The sequence below is a fragment of the Euprymna scolopes genome, chromosome 37 (assembly GCF_053919585.1).
Source record: "Euprymna scolopes isolate OS-2025 chromosome 37, ASM5391958v1, whole genome shotgun sequence".
NCBI classification, from domain to species: domain Eukaryota; kingdom Metazoa; phylum Mollusca; class Cephalopoda; order Sepiida; family Sepiolidae; genus Euprymna; species Euprymna scolopes.
The window spans coordinates 42,194,386-42,213,437 of record NC_136518.1 but is presented as its reverse complement, the minus strand read 5'-3'; the positions used below and the strand labels follow the sequence as shown (position 1 = coordinate 42,213,437).

At 33.7% G+C, this 19,052-nt stretch overlaps 1 protein-coding gene across 1 annotated transcript in view; it reads right to left on the bottom strand.

The window, feature by feature from the left end:
* The window catches only part of LOC145261136 (carbonic anhydrase-related protein 10-like), a 1,563,849-nt gene that overhangs the window by 580,562 nt on the left and 964,235 nt on the right, over positions 1-19,052 (bottom strand). The window lies entirely within an intron of this gene.

Below are 19,052 nucleotides of genomic sequence, written 5' to 3'. Positions count from 1 at the left end.
TACTTCCAGAGTTTTCTTACTTCAATAGTTTTCTCACTTCCAGAATTTTCTTACTTCCAGAGTTTTCTTACTTCAAGAGTTTTCTCACTTCCAGAGTTTTCTTACTTCCAGAGTTTTCTTGCTTCAAGAGTTTTCTCACTTCCAGAGTTTAATTACTTCCAGAGTTTTCTTACTTCAAGAGTTTTCTCACTTCCAGAGTTTTCTTACTTCCAGTTGTGAGGAGAGCACAACACTTATAGCTTAGGCAGAATAAGTCCGAGGAAATAACTATGAATATAAATAAAATAACTCTTATAATTTTATATTTATAATCGCTGTAATTTATTATTGTCTCTAACTTTCAGAGCTGATTCTTTTAGGCGCCACTTTATAAAATAATAGAAAACGGATAAACTATTTTTACGAAAGAAATTAAATTAAAATGATACAAAAAACAGTAAAATAATAAAATAATAATTGTAAAAAATTGAAATGATAACAAGTGAAGCGTGCATGTTAAGTACCCCCCCCCCCATTTAACCCCAAAAGTCCCCAGGGACAAAAAATCCTGGTGAGAATGAACAAACGGTGCAGTTTTAGGCTTTAATATATGTACATTTACGTTCTGAACCATACGAAAAAATGAAATGACTAAGTCCATCATTTGCCCTCCCCCTATTTAGCCTCAAAAGTCCGCAAGGTCTTAACATATTTAAATTTGAGTTCAGCACCATGCAAAACTGCTCAATAGACATACACAGAAAATTTTGGACAAATATGGTAAAATAGTCCCAAATTAGTTTTTATTAGTTCCCCCCAAAATGGAGTGTTTTCATTAGCCCCAAAAGAGCCTCTGGGGCACACCAAAGAGTTATCGCGAAGTCTAGACACACAGATTATATAGAAATCAATTAGTTTCAACTTTTCAGAAAGTTTTATAAAAATCCAAGCCATCAATTTTTTTTTTAATAAGCACAAAAGTGTCAATTTTAGCCATTTTAACCCGAAAGGCACCTCTGGAGGGGCAACTTGAGTTTTACCGGAACACCAGTTCTGTTACTTTTTTACTCATATCATGCTTAATGTTTGTGCAAAATTTCCAAAAATTCCAAGGGGTAGTTATTGTGAAAAGTGTGGGCAGATGAACGGACGAACGGAGGAACGGACAAGGGTGAATTTACATTTTCGCCCTCATTTTGTCGGGGAGTAAAAAAAATCAAAAAGATATTAAATAAAAAAACATTAAAATTTTTAAATTCTTAAAAAATACGTAAACAGATCATTATTGTTTAGTACAGCTCTATTTAGGTTTGTTTCTTATTTATTTCTATTAATTATCATGCTGGGAAAATGGTGGGATCCTTCTACCGCCCCGAAGATATCTCACTACTGATGCAATTCTCTATCTGTATAAAAGCCAAGTACGTCCAAGGATGGAGTACTGCTGCCATATCTGGGCAGGAGCTGCTAAAAACAACCTATCCTGCCTTGACAGAGTACAAAATAGACTTCGTGGTTTAGTGGGAGATGCCCTTTTCTCTTCCCTGCAACCTCTCTCCCACAGAAGAGACGTTGCGAGCCTATCTTTGTTTTATCGTTATTTCCATGGCAGGTGCTCGTCTGAGCTCCAATCTCTCGTGCCCTCTCGCCAATCTTTCACGAGACACACCCGTCTGGCCGAAACTACTGTAAATAATTTTCCCAACTCTTTATCTGTGCCTAAATCCAAACGTAGATTCCATGAGCAAAGCTTCTTTCTTAGAACTGCACGCCAGTGGATCTCTCTGCCGCTTGCCTGTTTCCCACCTGACTACAACTTGGACGTCTTCAAGTCCAACATAGACAAACTCCTGACAAACCTCCCCCTTAAGTAAGACACTCTATCAAAACCCCCAATACTAATGATTACTACAATACTATCTCATTGATTACTGTACACGCAATAACCCTTATCCCAGAGTGGCCCTCGGGCCTTGATAAGTGGTGAACCCCATGTAAAAAAAAGAGATGTTTTCATACGCGTGCATGTATGCTTGAAAGAACGAAATATTCCCAATGATTTTAAAAGCTTTACTGTATTTGGTAATAGGTCTTTCTTTTTAATAACCTTCTTAAACGTAGTTGTTGAAAAGAAGAAGAAGAAGAAGAAGAAAAAGAAGATGAAGAAAAAATGAAGAAGAAGAAGAAAAAAAAGGGAAGAAAAAGAAGAAGAAGAAGAAGAAGAAGAAGAAGGGAACGAAGGCAAGAAGATAAGATGCAGGCCTAACTGCCACGTATGAAGCGAAACACGATCTGTGAATCCCATCAACAAGGTTGACAAAACGTAGGTATCTAGGCGAACGTGGTTATCCAAAATCACGCATTCTTATTGATACATTTTAGGGGTGCTGGCCCAGGTCGAACTTGTTGAAAATCTAGAGATTTCGTAAATCGATGAAACGAGTGGACACAATAGAATGGACATAACGTGGCTTGTAACGAAGCAGGCCCATTCGATAGAACGTGATGTAATACAAAATAGATTAAGGAACATTCATCTTTTAGGAATAGAAAGCTTTAGAAATTATTGGAACGACAAATATACCAAGCGCCTTCAATAAGTTTCAAACGTTTTTGAACAGACATTAAAAATTGTTGTAGATTCTTTAAAGTTCAAAATGTTATTGCAATGCACCTTAGAAGACTACTGCCCCATTTTTATGATGTCAGGTTAAAATGAACAGCTACAGCAGGAATTGGAATACGCATTACAAAAACCTGATTGTCACAGCTGATGAATTTCAAAAAATGCAACCTGGAGATGAGGACACTTTAGAAGAACTATATGCAATACAATTCTGTTTTAAACTTAGAAAGATGCCAATGAAACATAAGGGATTCAAGGAAGGCCGAGAATACGCGAGAGATGATGAAAGTCAGAACACCGGCAAATTGGCCAAATAAAGAATTTCATGGATAAGGACCGCCGTGTATCAATGGAGATAAGAAGTACACAGTTTGATGTCAGTGTGGGAGCTGTACACACAATTATTCCCAAGAAACTCAGAATCCAGAAGATTTCCCTACAGTTTGTCTCAAGGGTGCTCGGAGCTGACCAAAATGGCCATCAGAGCAGTTCCATACACTTTCTATAGTCCAGACCTTGCTCCCTGTGACTTCATATTATTTCTTAAGCTCAAGGAAAACCAAAGAGGCTGTCATAATAAGACAAATGAAGGACAAGATATTCTACTAAAAATATAATAAATTTATAACGTAAAAAATAGCAGCATTAAGAATTGATTATATATTATCATACATTGAATTAAAAAATTTTAATGCTGCAATATTTTAAGTTAATAACTTATATTTTTAACTAGAATATATTGTCCGTTTCTTTTCCAGTTTTTTTTTGGCAGCTAGTCCTGTACTTTTCCTGATCCAGCTTAACCGTACTACTGTTCATGCTCGCAATTTTCTGTTGTAATCCATGATCTTTCCAGGCTTCCGATGAATTCACTTTTTCTTTGTTTAATTTCAGTCTTATTTATTTTTGTCCCATAAACACATATGTAATAACATGTCTGCTTTCAATAAAATCTCCCCAATTATCTCCCTTTCCTGCTTTCATTCTCTCTGTTTAACTTGTTACTTCTCTTTTCGCGACAGCAGTGAATTAGTTGCAAAAGTAATGGCTGAAGCGACGTCGTTAATATGGAAACCAGTCATAAAAACCTCCTTACTTATGATTCTGATTTTGAACATGACTAAATTCCTCATAACTTTTGTTTTATTTTTTTCACAGTTTGGCTGAGAAGGTGATAAATTTTTAAACTTTTGTCGAAAAATGAGTGAGCAGTGAAACTTTAAAGCAGTTGTACATGAATAAAACTGCTACTTAACCATATATTCAAACACGGTAGTGTTTGAATGATTATATATATATATATATACATATATATATATATATATGTGTATGGAGAAAGAGAGAGAGAGAGAGAGAGAGAGAGAGAGAGAGAGAGAGTGAGAGAGCTATGTACCTCTTTGTACCACTACCTTGTCACCTCTAATATTCACCACCTAATCCTCCCAAGAAAAAGCGATATAAAAGGAATGTAATTAATTTATTTCGTTCGAAATATTTCATATGATCTGAAGATGCTAGTTTTTGAATAAAGTCACAGCTGAAACATATGTACACACATGTAGCCATAAATGTTTGGCGCTAATTAGCATCTATCTATTAATACCGAAGTATATTTAACATACGTACATACGTAGGTACGTACATGTGCTACGATTTCTAGATTATAATTATTTAATCGGAAGATCGTATTTATTAAAAAGGAGTATAGGAGATGATATCATACTACGAAAGTTAAATTTATATATAGATAAGCTAATTTAATGTTCGTAGTATACTATTACTTTCTGCCCTTCTTTTTGAATAAATAGCATCTCCCGATCAGCGAGGATGCAATGTCATAAACATAAAAAAAAACAAAAAAATAATAAAAAAACAAACAAACGAAAAACAATGTAGTTTTGGAGCTATACGTGAAATTAAAATATACCTTCTTCGTCTTTTGACTAGGATCCAAGGGAAGTATCTACCTTGCCTAAAATGGTATAATGATATTGTGGAGTTTCCTTTTACACCGGGCGCCTGTTCAATGGAATTATGCTACAGACTCCTATAAGGATATTGGATATAAACCGTAATAAACAGATACATTCTGACACTACAATAACCAGATTACTTCGTTAAATATCTCTATAGTTTTACAAAAGGGCAACAATAATATTGCTGGGTATTCATTCATGCTAAACGTCGACAGAATGCCCAACAGCAATATATTACATATGAAAGATACCGCTGTGAAATTTACAAAGGTCACGCTAGTAGTGCTTATTATTTGTATTTAACATAAAGTTGTATTCAAATGTCATAGGATACACGTTTAGTAAAAAAAAAAAAAATAACGTATACAATAAGGTTTAGCCAGCAATAACCCTTGCTATTTAACTTAGAACATATCGATTAGTGCAGCCATTCCTTTTTTATGTATAGATTATATTTTATCATATCAGATTAATGAACAAGATCCTCCACAGCTGCCGTAGAGAGTTAAGATTTTCCGTCTTCATTATAGGCAACGGCTTAAGTCTGAAGTAGCTTTCTTACTTGACATTAGCTTTCTCGGTTCCTCCCTCCCGTTTGAAATGTTTTTTTTTTCAATTACTACAAAATAGCACACATATATTCATACTAAATAAGGCACATTGCCACTTTGATGCAGGGGACTACTATCGGAGACAGTAGTTGCATGGATCGCAGACAGAAGTTGCAGGGATACTATGTAAGGAGTCCATTAGAAAGATGTCTATTAACATTACACTTGAACTTCTGTATGTCAGTACAGTTGGGAAAACATAAACCCGGAAAAGAGTTCCAGAGTTAAACAGTTCTGGGGAAGAAACTGTAAGAGTATAATGCCTTCTTACACATGGGGATCTATACTGCGTAGGAGTGGGTATTTAAGTCGAGGAGGTACGTCAGAGCATCCGACATTAAATACCTGTAAAACAGGCAGAGCGATGCAACATTTCGTCGATGGGACAGTAAAGAGAATGAAAATGTCAGATTGTACTAGCGCTGGCCGAAAATACAAATGTTCATATTATCAAATGTTTACTAATAAACATGCATATATATATATATATATATATATATATATATATATATATATTTAATATATTGATGTTGGCATTCTATAGATATCTAGCGTAAATGGAAACCCTTTATATATATATATATATATATATTTATATATATTGATATTATTGTAGGTTTTTTGTTTAAACTGCAAAAGTATTTATCTAAGCTAGCACGAACGCCAAGCAAAACCTAATCGTATAGTACGCTTAAGTATAATATTTTAATTCTTGCAGATTAGTAGATATTATTATAGAGTTAATGTTCTATCGATTTTTATATATTATATATTATATAATTGCGATTTCAAAAATTAAAAAAAACCCTGTTCATTTACAGACAGACAGACACACACACACACACACACATATATATATATATATATATATATATATATATATATATATATATATAAAACTTGTGTTATCTCAGCCATAATCGAAACCGAAATCAAACCTTATGAAGAATTCTTGATAAAATTGTTTATAACAATTAAACAACCCGGATGTAAGCGTGGCACAGAAAATAGCATACACGCTATCCTATTAATATATAGATGAAAGTGAAAAGTTTGGTTTGCACCTGAATGCAAAGCATGACTTTAGTATGATGATGCCTGGGAAATGAGGCCTTTCCTGTGTGTGTTTTAACACTTGGAAACACGTCAATTATTCAGGTAGATGAATTCAGTTACCTTGAATCATGAACTTCATCTACAGGCGATTGTGATGCGATATAATATCACCTATAACTTAAACAAGCATTTATCAAACGTGCAAACAAGCATTTATAAAACTTAAGTCAGTATAATGTTCCAATACTATCACCATCGCATTCTTGAGGCGTGTGTTCTGTCTGTCTTGTTATATGGTTATAAAAGCTGGACTATCTGCCCCAAAATGCAGAAACGCGTTAATAGCACAGGCATTTGGTTTGCGAGACAAATGTAAGGAGTCGTTTGGGAGGATCACATTTATAAGGAGGAGATATGGACTAGATCGTGATGCACTAAGGGAATGCTGATGTAAACTATTATAAAAAACAAATGCTTGTCTTAGGATATATTTACCGTCCAAGAGGCATAGAACATCTGGTATTGACTGGTAGAATGCCAGGATCAAAAAAGCGAAGTCGACCAAGACGCACTTTGATGGACAACTTGATCAATTTGACGGGATTATTGTTAAGAGTTTAGTTGTTTGGGGCTATGGATAGCCACCCGTATGGAAAATCCGTGGCTGTAAACGCTGTTAAACGGCAGGGCCGTTGCTGCTGCTTCTGCTACTGCTGATAATGATGATAACTATTTTTCTATTAACTTATCGATTCAATGTGAAACCTACATTCTCTAGATGCTATCGATTGATCATTAATTTGGTGTCAACCATTGTGATGATGAGCAATTTATATGTAAATAAACTTGATATTGGCCAAGAAACAATGCCACAGACTCCTCGCAGGTTACTGACTTGGTTGGTCTCTACTTACTAAGGGAGATAGACAAGAAAATCCCAGGTTTAAATGGTGGACTTTACACGGACGACGCACTTTTCGTAGTTAATTCTAGCGACCGTATTACGAAAAAATCAAGAAAAAACATCATACATGTTTTTAAGGAATTCGGATTAGAAATAACAATGGGCAGCAATTGCAGGATAGTTAATTTTCTGGACGGTACCCTCAACCTAAACAATAGCATATACGAACATTACCACAGACCTAACCAAAAAACTCTTTACATAGATTACCGATCAAACCATCCAAAATGCATGAAGAAAGCACTGATCCCGAACATTTCTAAAAGAGTTTCAGAACTTTCTAAGAATGAGAATTGTTTTTTTTTTAAAACAAGGAATACTACAATGAGGCCATTAAGTGATCCGGACACAACGGAAAAATTGAATATAAGAGTAACAATAATAGTAACTACAAACCTAACTGTGTAATCTCATACAACATGCCAATGAGAGCTAGAAAAAAACCTAAGACCAATAAGGAAAATGTTGAAAATGATCTTAAGAATAGAAACGGAGGGGGTAATAATAACAGCAAAACAGGGAAGGATGAGGGTTGTACCATTAATAAAAGAAATAGACACAGGAGACAGGTTTGGTTCAATTCACAATTCAGCGAGCATATCAGAAATAATATACCTAAGGAATTCTATAGAATAATAGACCAAAACTTCCCCCCGGATAATAAACTAAGCAAAATAATAAATAGAAACTCTGTAAAATTATCTTATTCAACGTCCAGAAACTTAACTAACACTATAATTAGTTCCAACAATAGAAAACTCAGCTAAATAAGGAACAACAACGAACTAGCATCAAACGAAAATATACCAAACAGAAAATGTAATTCCAGAATATCTGAAAATTGTCCGTTGGATGAGAAATTTCTAACCTCGGAAATAGTGTATAAATGCGAGATAAAAACCGATAACACAAAGAAGATATATCTGTGAGCCATGGGAACAGTTTATAAGGACAGATACAGAAATCACGTAGTATCATTTAAAAATGATCCTGGGATAGAAACTAATAGAGATGGCGTAAACGACAACAGGGGGGGCACAAAATAAGCATTAGAAATAAAAACAAAAAGAAAAATACCACTGCATTAGGTGATTGGATTAGGGAACTTAACAGAAATAATGAAAATTTTGAATTAAAATGGTCAGTAGTTGAAGGGGGGGGAAGTGCAGCCCTGGAAAATCAAAAGGATGCAATCTATGTTTATTGGAAGCCTTCTACATTGTGAATTCCAAAGAGAACATTTTGAATAAAAGATTTGATGCCATACAGGGATGTTTTCATAGAAATAAGTGTCTGCTATCACGCCTTAAATGTAACTGAAGTATAATCTTTTTACAACAATAAGGATCATCAAATGCCAGGATAAAATTTTAATGTAGAGTTAAATAGGTAGAATTGTTACAATATAAATGAAGGATCCAAATCTAACATGCGAATATAGTTTCCTTTCTTCTTAACCGGGTAAGAAATATAAATAAAGTATATAGCTCATCTAAGAATGGTTATTTTTTCTCCATAACGGCGAGCACTCCTGTATTCAGTCGCAGCAGTATTAACGGTGACACCCTCTTCAAATCAATAAAACAACTCAGCAATTAATGTAGTTATTATCAAAAATTAAATTAGCAACTTAGGGGCTGTTAATCAATCTAAATATTAATTCAATTGATTTTGTCATCTGACACCCTAGGTTGGTAGAATCCATGCTGACTTACTTATTCTCCTACCTCACTCCATGGTATAAGTGTTTTTCACCCATAAATGCAGGAGTAGACATCTTCCCACCGGAGTAAAACCCACTTGGAGCCATGCTGTCAGAATAATAATTAGAGGACATACAATATTTTATTTATTTAGACACCCAAGAACTCAACGCATGAATTATATGACAGGAGCATATAAAAAGAGTGGGTTCAGAGACATTCATCGAAGGACAGATAAATCCATACACTACAGTAATTTGGTTTAGTGTGATGTTAGTATAGTTATTGTTTTTAATTATTAAATTAGAAATGTTAAAATTAGTATAATATATTATTAGTTTGATCTTTTATTTTGGTCAGTGGGTCTGGTGTATCTTTTAATATGGTTTGTCATTATTTTTTTCATTTGTTTTGTAGTTAGTGTGTAATTGGCTTTTATAGTATACTTTAATAGTGTCGTTTTTGTTAGGGTTAGGGTTTATATTTTTATTATGGAGTAAGTTTAAATAGAGTTTTATGTGTTTATCGACGATCTTATTGGGAAAGATATATATATATATATATATATATTTAAATATATATATATATACTTGTGTGTGTGTATGGAGAAATAGATAGATAGTTCACTAAGTATAAGTGGACTATAATATGCTTACAATGAGTTCCATCACCGACTTAAGATGTAACGAAGTTGAAATATTTTCTTAGAGTAGAGGAAGTTGATAATGATGAATCTCTCGAGTCTTTTGTCTGTCTTCATGTGTTATCGTGAAAGACAATTAAATGTACAAGAGTTTCTCCAATAAAGACGACCTCGTTCTCGTACATGACCCGACCAAACGTCGGGCAATTATTTAGTCATTTTTGCCTGCGAACTGTGTAGCAATTATCGATGTCCACTTCTACTTATTTTTCTTTCATAATACACGCTCATACCCACGCTGTTACTGATCATCAATCATGCACACTCATATACACATAGAGATAAAGACACACACACAAACGTATACCATTATTAGAAAATGTCAGATGTGTTATAGATGTTAACACAAACACTCACAGCACCTGTTTCCTAACGCAGAATCATTCATATTATTATTATGTTATTTTAGAACTTATTCTTCTCCTAAATCATCGGAAAGAAAAAAGAACTTTTAAAAGAAAATAAAGAAATACAAGCATGAATACAAAACCCAGAAGAAAAGTTGCAATGGTGTGTCATATGTCATTATCGAATTTCAATGTAGAGTAATCAATGAACACTTCACCCGACATGTTCTACGTATTTATAAATTGTAGCTATATTGTTATAATCAAGATAATTTATTATTTTAAGTATATTTAGTTTTAAGATAATATTAATTACCGCCAAATCCAAAATGTATGTATTCATGCTTATATTAAACAGAATTTAATATTAAATCTATTGATTTGTGTACGATAATTATCGTTGATTAGTAAGATTAAAACTTTGCTTAAGTATAACCTTTTTTGTTGTAATTTAATAAATGATTGCATTATGTGTATTTCTACGTTTACAGAGAGTTTAATTATTGCCATTTAGTTAGGCTTAATTTACCATTTTTACATTAATATGGGAGATTTCTACAGTTTTCCATTGAGATTCATTAATTTAAAGATTGCTATGGCTAAAATGTGAAATATAATTGAATAAGCATATTTTCCTAGGATATATATATATATATATATATATATATCCTAGGAAAATATGCTTATTCAATTATTTTAAGAAATTCGTTTCTTATCGTTGAGCACTTTCAGTTGAATTAAAAGTCGGTCAATTTAGCTCTTATGCGTAGATCATCGTATAACGATTTGATCACTGTCTGTCTGGCGTAATGAACATTTAAATTAAAATGTTTTAAATTCAACGCTATTTCACACGGTTAATGGTAGCCGAATGGATACGGCCTCCGCTAATCGAGCCAGAGATGTCTCGTGTCGCGGGGTTCGAATCATTCGACTGGTAGTAATCGTGACACCCTGTACTGAAGAATCCCGAAAGGATGAAACACTAGTGTCTGTAGGTATTTAATTATTATAGTAAAAAAAATAATAGTAATTGTCTGTATTTTTGAGATGAGGTGTTTTGGTTGATTGAGATTGTCGGATTGACTTTCTCATCTTGGTTGGGGAACCGTTTGTTAGGAGTCTCGAACCCGACCCTTTATTATTATTGCGGGGGTACCGTGTTCGGACTCCAGCTAGGCTCTGGGACATAGTTGCTGATTCTCTGTTTTGAATGTTACTTTTTACTGCCTTCGTTCAGGATTGAACTCAGCACCTTTGGGTAACTGTTAACTTTGATACAACGTCTAGGACCACTCGCCCATATGTTAATAGGACAGTCCGATGCAAAACACCTGATGAAGGCCAGAGGGCAAAACGGCCGCAACGTTGTGACGATAACAACCAAGATGAGGAAGTCAGTCCGACAATCTCATATATATATATATATATATATATATATATATATATATATATATATATGCATGTATGTGTGTGTATAAGTGATGTACATATGCTTATACAAATTAAGAATAACTCAAATATAAACTCTCGTATGTTACTCGAAAACGTCAATAATCAGCTGAAAAACACGCGTTGCTTAATATCCACTGATATAAACCTAAATATCTAATTATATATACATGACGATTACAATCATTAAAAAAAATTAGGAAATTTATAACATTGTACAATTTAAAATAAAAATTGTCTTGATATTGCTGTAAGCACCCATACTCTATTTGCGTATACTCTTTCTTTTATACTTGATTTGCAAATCATTAAACTCGTCAAAACATCACATATAACCCTCACACAGATACACACACACACTATATATATATATATATATATATATATATACACATACATATATATATCTATATATATGTCTGTGTGTGTATTTAATTGAGTGTGCATTATTATTATTAAATTTCTGCTGAAGCTTATATTTTCAGCGAAACAAACAATTAAATATCTCTTCTGGGACGTTTCTTCTCTGTAAATGGACGGAACTTATCTATTTTTCCACATGAAGAGAAATATTTGTTTCACAGGAACTTTAACTAGAAAGTTACTTGACATGGTAGTGCGAAAAGGAAACACCACCCGACAAACAAGCAATAAATCTCATCATCTCATCTTTGTCGTCTTTCAGGACGCTTCACTACCGCTTATACACGACTTCTCCAGTTCTCTCGATCTCCTATGACAATTTAGAGGTCCCGTTGTTGGTTTTCTGCGTGGCTCCTCCATGGTGTATTGAGGGACATCCTGAGCATCCATGTGTAACAGCTATCCAGTCTTTTCTTCAGCGCCTTTGTAAGAGTCAATGCCTGAACACCATAGGGGACTGTTTCTACCGTGGCAACAAAGATTCTTACTTACAACTTTTCTGAGAAAGTGGATGACCATATATTCCTCCTCTTGTGACATGCTCTCCATGAAAGTGCTTTTCTCACTTCAAAATCTGACCATGCTCCAAGGTACTTGAAGTTTTCGACAACCTTGAGCAAGGTCCCATCAAATGCATCCACTGCAATTTGGTCAGCGTGATTGAAGGCTTGCAGAAAAATTACACCTTTACTGTGGAGTCCTGCAGATTCTGGAAAACTTTATATTCTAACAGCATCTTTCCTCAATCTCTTGCCTTCACAATTTTTTTCCCGTCCACTACTTTCCGGATTGTACAAAAATGCAGAAGTTTAAATGTAACGTGAACAAATTCCTTCAGACAAACCTCTCAACTTAGAATATCTCTGTAAATATAGTCCTCATATCACAGTTTTATATTTAAGTAGCAAAGTGTCTTGTTTGAGAAAAATTGAAATAATAAACAAAAAAAACTATTTCCACTTTTCTGCATTCATCTGAACCTAACACTGCCATATTCTACGCCATCACACCAGACGCTCATCAAGCTTTTCCCTGTATTAAATAACAGTTATTTCATTGAAGAATTATATACCATACGAGAATGTCGAATTTACGACTGATATATCGGTTAAGCTTAGGATATGTCTATTTCAAGAGACTGTCTATGTGCCTAACAACAGATTCAATAATATGCACATTTCATTTTGTTAGAATTAATTCGGGTTTTAAACTACTTCAACTACAATGTTAGCAAATTGAGACCAAACGTGCAATCCATTCATACGTTATAATCCTAGCCTATTTTTATCTATAATCTTACACAGACTAAGACAGATGGATCTTATTCTGATCGTGTGTGAATATGATATATTTTACTGCATTCAACTCTATAATTCCAAGGCTAAATATGAACGTATTTAGATGATTCTTTACAAATACAATATTCTGATAGAACGATTCGGGTTTTGGTATAATTATAAATCTTAATGAATCTGTAAAATAACCGGAAATTTCATCAGACATCAGTTCTGTATAGAGATTTTTTCTGAATGCAACCAAATGAAGCTATGATTACGATTGGCTAAATGTACATATAAATATACATAACATATACATACAAATATACATAAAAATAGACATATGAATATACACGACGAATCAATGAAATTGTCATTTGTTCATTAAACATATATTTTTTGTATTCACATGGTTGCTTCATTTTTTATCTTCTTAATTCCTATTTTTCATTATTTTCATGTTTCTTCTTCTGTGTCTATATATCTATATTTACCTAGCTCTCTATACTCCTCCTCCTCTCTCTCTCTCTCAATATATATATATATATATGTATATATATATATTTGTATATATATGTATATATATGCATTGATAGATAGAAAAACAGAGATTGAAGAAGATCATCTGAATTCAAAAATATTTTTATACACATATATATATATACACATATATGTGTGTATACACACACACATATATATATATATACATATATATGTGTGTATATATGTATTTTCCGATGATAAACAGAGATTGAAGAAGATCATCCAAATACAAAACGTTATTTTTGTATATATATATATATATATATATATATATATATATATATATATATATATATTAGTGATGGGATGATTCCAATATTTTTCCCGATTCCTATACAATTACTGATTCCGATTCTTCACACGTCTATAAATGTTTAACTATAAAATTGCTAGTTTCCATGATTATTGTAAAAATACGTGTTGAATATTCACATACTTTCGCAAATGTAAAATCACACTCAAGATGAGAACAGTAGTCCGATGAATCCAAATAATACGAATAAGAATGTCATCTTTAAAAATTCAGAAACGTCATAATATGGTTAAGATTAATCTTAAAAAAGTAAAAGGGCTTGTTGTTTTTACTGAAAAAGAAAAGGACCAGATATTCTAGTAAATAATGTAATAAATTTATCACTTAAAATATTGCAGCATTATAATGTTTTTAAAATAATCCGGTACTTGTGCATTTAACGAACCAGACGGAACTCAACGTTTGCTCGACTTTGTCCGGCGTATGACGTCAACAGCCGGATAAATCCGAGCGTTTCCGATTAAATAAAGACAACGCTACAAAAAAAAATGTAAAAAAAAATAAATAAATACATAAATAAAAAAGCAAATACCTATCGTTTATTTATTTATTATTATTATTATTATTATTATTATTATTATTATTATTATTATTATTATTATTATTATTATTATTACTATTGTATGAAATTGTTTTCTATTTCGAAATAAATACACATTAAAAATTTTTGTAAAAGATAATAGGTTATAATATTTTTTTTTGCCTGTGAAATATGTTTTTTTGTGTTTTCTGTTCAAGTATTTACGTAATATAACCGACAAAACTAATATTTGTGGGATAATAAATAAACATTGTTTCATTTAATTATAGTAAATATTTAAGTTTTTAAGTATTTAAGAAAAAGAAAGGAACAAAACTGTTATTTTATAACGAGAATTCCTGAAAGTCTTCTTTTTTTCTTTGCCAGTAACATATTTTCTCAGAAAGATGTATTTTCCTCAGACTTTTGGAGGGCTTCAGACGAAAAAGTGGACGAAGATGAGATAGTGGATGTGTTATGAATCTCCTTACCAACCGGGTAACTTTCGGCGATGTGCGTTAATATGGAGTCAATCGGCTGCCTACCAAACGTTTGTCTCCACATAAACTCTAAACAATATGTGTTCAAAAACGCCCTTTTGGTTCCATATTCTCGTTTATTGCGCTACTTTACTTCTTTCCACATCCGCTCCACATGATTTGTTGTTGCCTGTGTTACGACGGGATCTACAACATAAAGGCTGTGGTTCACCGTTAAATGGTGATACCCCTCTCCTCCCACTTTGCTCTAAGCCCTTCAACAGCCTGATACGACCGTGGTCCCCGGCAGAATGTATTTGCTTTGTGTGGAAGGAGGGTTTCAGCATTCCTATTTGGTACGTTAACCGCAAAACCCTCATTTCGGCGTGTTCGTATCCACCGAAGACCGAGACCGATGTTAGACGTCTGCCGACGTTGTGTTTCCAGCGGTTGAAGACAGACTCGTCGATTTCGACCATATAGCCTGGGCCTCCTATCTGCCGGGAATTTCTGAGAAAGTAATCCCGGCATATATCTCACAGGGAATTCTTTCAGATTGTGTGGCGTGACCGCAACCCACATTCGCGCTGGAGATTCCTTGTTGACGCCACCTCGAACGCCCATAGGTAGATTACTTTGATAATACAGGCGATTGTCAGTCGCGAATTGGCGAAGAATATCCCAATTCTAATTGAGGTCCACCGGCGACATGTTGCACTGCGACATCTCCAGCCCTATCCGTCCGTAAGGCTTGCTCCTTTGGCAAGTAAATATTTCTGGACGCAGGTGGAGAACTCCTTCGCTTTTGGCAACACTTTATTACAGTAAAATTCATTTTCACCTTTACTGGTATCGCCAGCGTTTCTTGAATTGCACGCAGTTTTTTTTACACTCTTCCAATTAATATCGAAATTCTGGTCTGCTGTTCGACGCGCAAAGTTGAAACTAAGCGCGCGGCGTTTTGATTCGTTGATGGCCATGTTTCCTCAGGTAAATGCAAAACCCGAGCTGTCGACGTCATGCACTGGACAAAGCCGAACAAACGCTGGGTTACGTCTGGTTGGTTAAATGCACACATTCTATAATCAATTCTGAATGCTGCAATATTTTATGTGATAAATTTATTATATTTTTTTTACTAAAATATCTTGTCCGTTTATTTTCCAGTTTTACCAATTAGCCCTTTTACTTTTCTAAGTTTAATTTTAACCATATTAACTTTTCATGCTCGCATTTTTCTATGCAATATATATATATATATATATATATATATATATATATATATATATATATATATATATATACATACACGTAGGGTGTTTCAAAAATAATAAAAACAACACGACCCATTTTTCCGCCCCAATGGTCAGAGAGAATTTGTCTAACTGTTTGCATACATAACATGAATGTTCTATCTCTTTTTTCTAGATACTGACGTTGTAGACTTTAAAAATCAACCCCGTCATGGACGTACGTGAGAAGCAGGGATGCGTCATTGGATTCTTTAAAAATGTGCATTGAAAATGGTCATGACTATGTAGAAGTATAAATTCAGTACAACAGATCCTTCTTTTTAATAATACCACAACATATTTGAAAAAAAAAATAGAAGCCCTGACTTGTGGAACGAGCCTCGTATATATAATCTTTAGCATGTATAGCATATCTTTAGCATATTTCTATGTAGACTATAATGTCCAAAACTACTGACCGTATCATTATGAATTTGGAATATATATGCTACACAACCTTGTAAAAAGCATGAGCAGTCTGTCTCTTAACTTAAAAATAAAGAGGCGCATGTATATATACATGGATCCCTTACGGTGACATGAAAGTTATGCAAAACTGTAAACTGAGAGAGAGAGAGAGAGAGAGAGAGGGGGGGAGAGAGAAAGGAAGATAGTACTACCCAGCTATACCTATATATTGATCAATGTTGAAGTAAATACTGAAAAAAATTACGCATAAAATTATATCTTCGTATATTAATTTATGTGATTAAATGAAGTAATCATATATATATATATATATATATATATATATATATATATATATATATAATTAAATTTAGTTATATATATATATATTAATTTTTCGTTTATATGTGTATATGTACTGTGTGCATGTGTGTATATTCGTACTTATATGTGTATATATTTAAAACTGACGTTGCACCTTCTCATTGGCTACACCTCTTTCTCCCCCTTCTCCTACTCCTCCCCATTCCTTTCCATTCGCCTTTTACCCGAGCTTGCTCATCACTTTCACTACACCGATGAAAACTGAAGGATCGGTGGAAATTATGTACCTGTAAAAAAGTTTTTTAATTTTTTTCCATAATATTTTGTATTCCTGCACGTCACCAATTGAAAACAAATAAAGAAAAGTTCTAAGCTTTTATACGTTTCGTATTCATTTTTATACATTTTCATATATATATATATATATATATATATATATATATATATATATATATATATATAAATTCAGGTTAATACTTTCCAGAGCTAAGGCAACCAATGAACTTATCCGATGTTAATACAACAGTGCCCAATACGGAAGTAGGCAAGATATACTTTTTCTTAGTTTTTATAAGCATTAATATGTCGCTACACATTAATGAGCCTGTTTTGTATAAGCAATATTACATGAAGAAGTCTCTAGTTACTTATAAGTGGCTAACCGAAACATGCCCATGAATGTGTAGCTGCGTAATACTGTTCATGTAAAACAAATAAAAAGTATATTTCTCTCTCTCTTTCTCTCTCTCCCTCCCCACCCTTCTCTCTCTCTCTCTCTCTCTCTCTCTATATATATATATATATATATATATATATATATATATATATGTGGTACAGGAAAATCTAAGCATATGAATATATCATGAATTTTCGAACATGTATTCTGTACAACACGGTTAATAATATGGCTGTATTATTCGGGCGTACAAGTGCTTTTTTTTCTATATGCAGTTTTCGCAGTGTCAGATGTTATTTGTATGGGAGCGATAAGGTAAGGAATGACTTATTCAACTATTATATCTCAGTTCTGCGTCATCGCCTTATCTAGAGAGAGATAAATTAAACATTACACCATTTTTGTAAAATATCAGCGCTTAAATGGTCGATATAGAGTTCGAAAAGGCTAGAAAATATGGATAGATACAGCTAACAATTTAATCTCGAGGTTCGAACAATGCACGATCGGTTATGAAAAGCTTGTAGTCTGTGACCGTAACCATTGAGTCAGTTACGCACTCGCAATATTGAAATTGAACGTCAGAATCAGTTAAAGGATGCCATATAGAGATCCATTTCTATTCGCATATCAAATAGAATTTAACACGTTCTCACATATAAATCGGATTCTTCCTGAATCGATTGTACTTTAAAACGATGTTAAGATTCTATTTTCTTGCCATTAGAGGAGGAAGAGGCGGTGGTTAAGGCTACAATACATCTCTTTCGCTTTTCATTTCACTCCTCAACTTCCTGTCTTACCACACCAAGGCTGTGTGACGACGGAAGCCGAGCGTATCTTTAAGAGACGAATAGCTATTCATTATTGATTGCCATCCCATCAGATACGGCAATAATGAGTGACCGGCCATGGGCGCGAATTTGGCGGAGCGCGAAGTGATATCTTTGTATGATGGACCCCGTTTGTTCCGGCCCAGGAGCTGCTGTATGGTTTATTCAATTTTTCGGCTCGACGATCAAAAGCGAAAAGATTCTTATATTCCGGAAACCATCTCGGCTCGTTGGGGTTGGGTAGAAATAATTGAGGTTTAGGTAGCGCGAACGACGGTAGGATTAAGTGAATATAGAGTTGGGGGAAAATGCATATTTAGTTCTAGTTTATATATGGCGGAAATGTAGCTATGTTAACGATATGTCGTTTGAGCATTGCTCATTTTGTTATGTTATTATCCTGATTGTCTATTAAAAAGAATAGAAAATATACTTGATTTCGCGGTGTGCTTATTAAAGTCCAATTATATCTACATATCACCCCCCTCTCTTTCTCTACGTATATATATATATATATATATATATATATATACATATATACTAGATA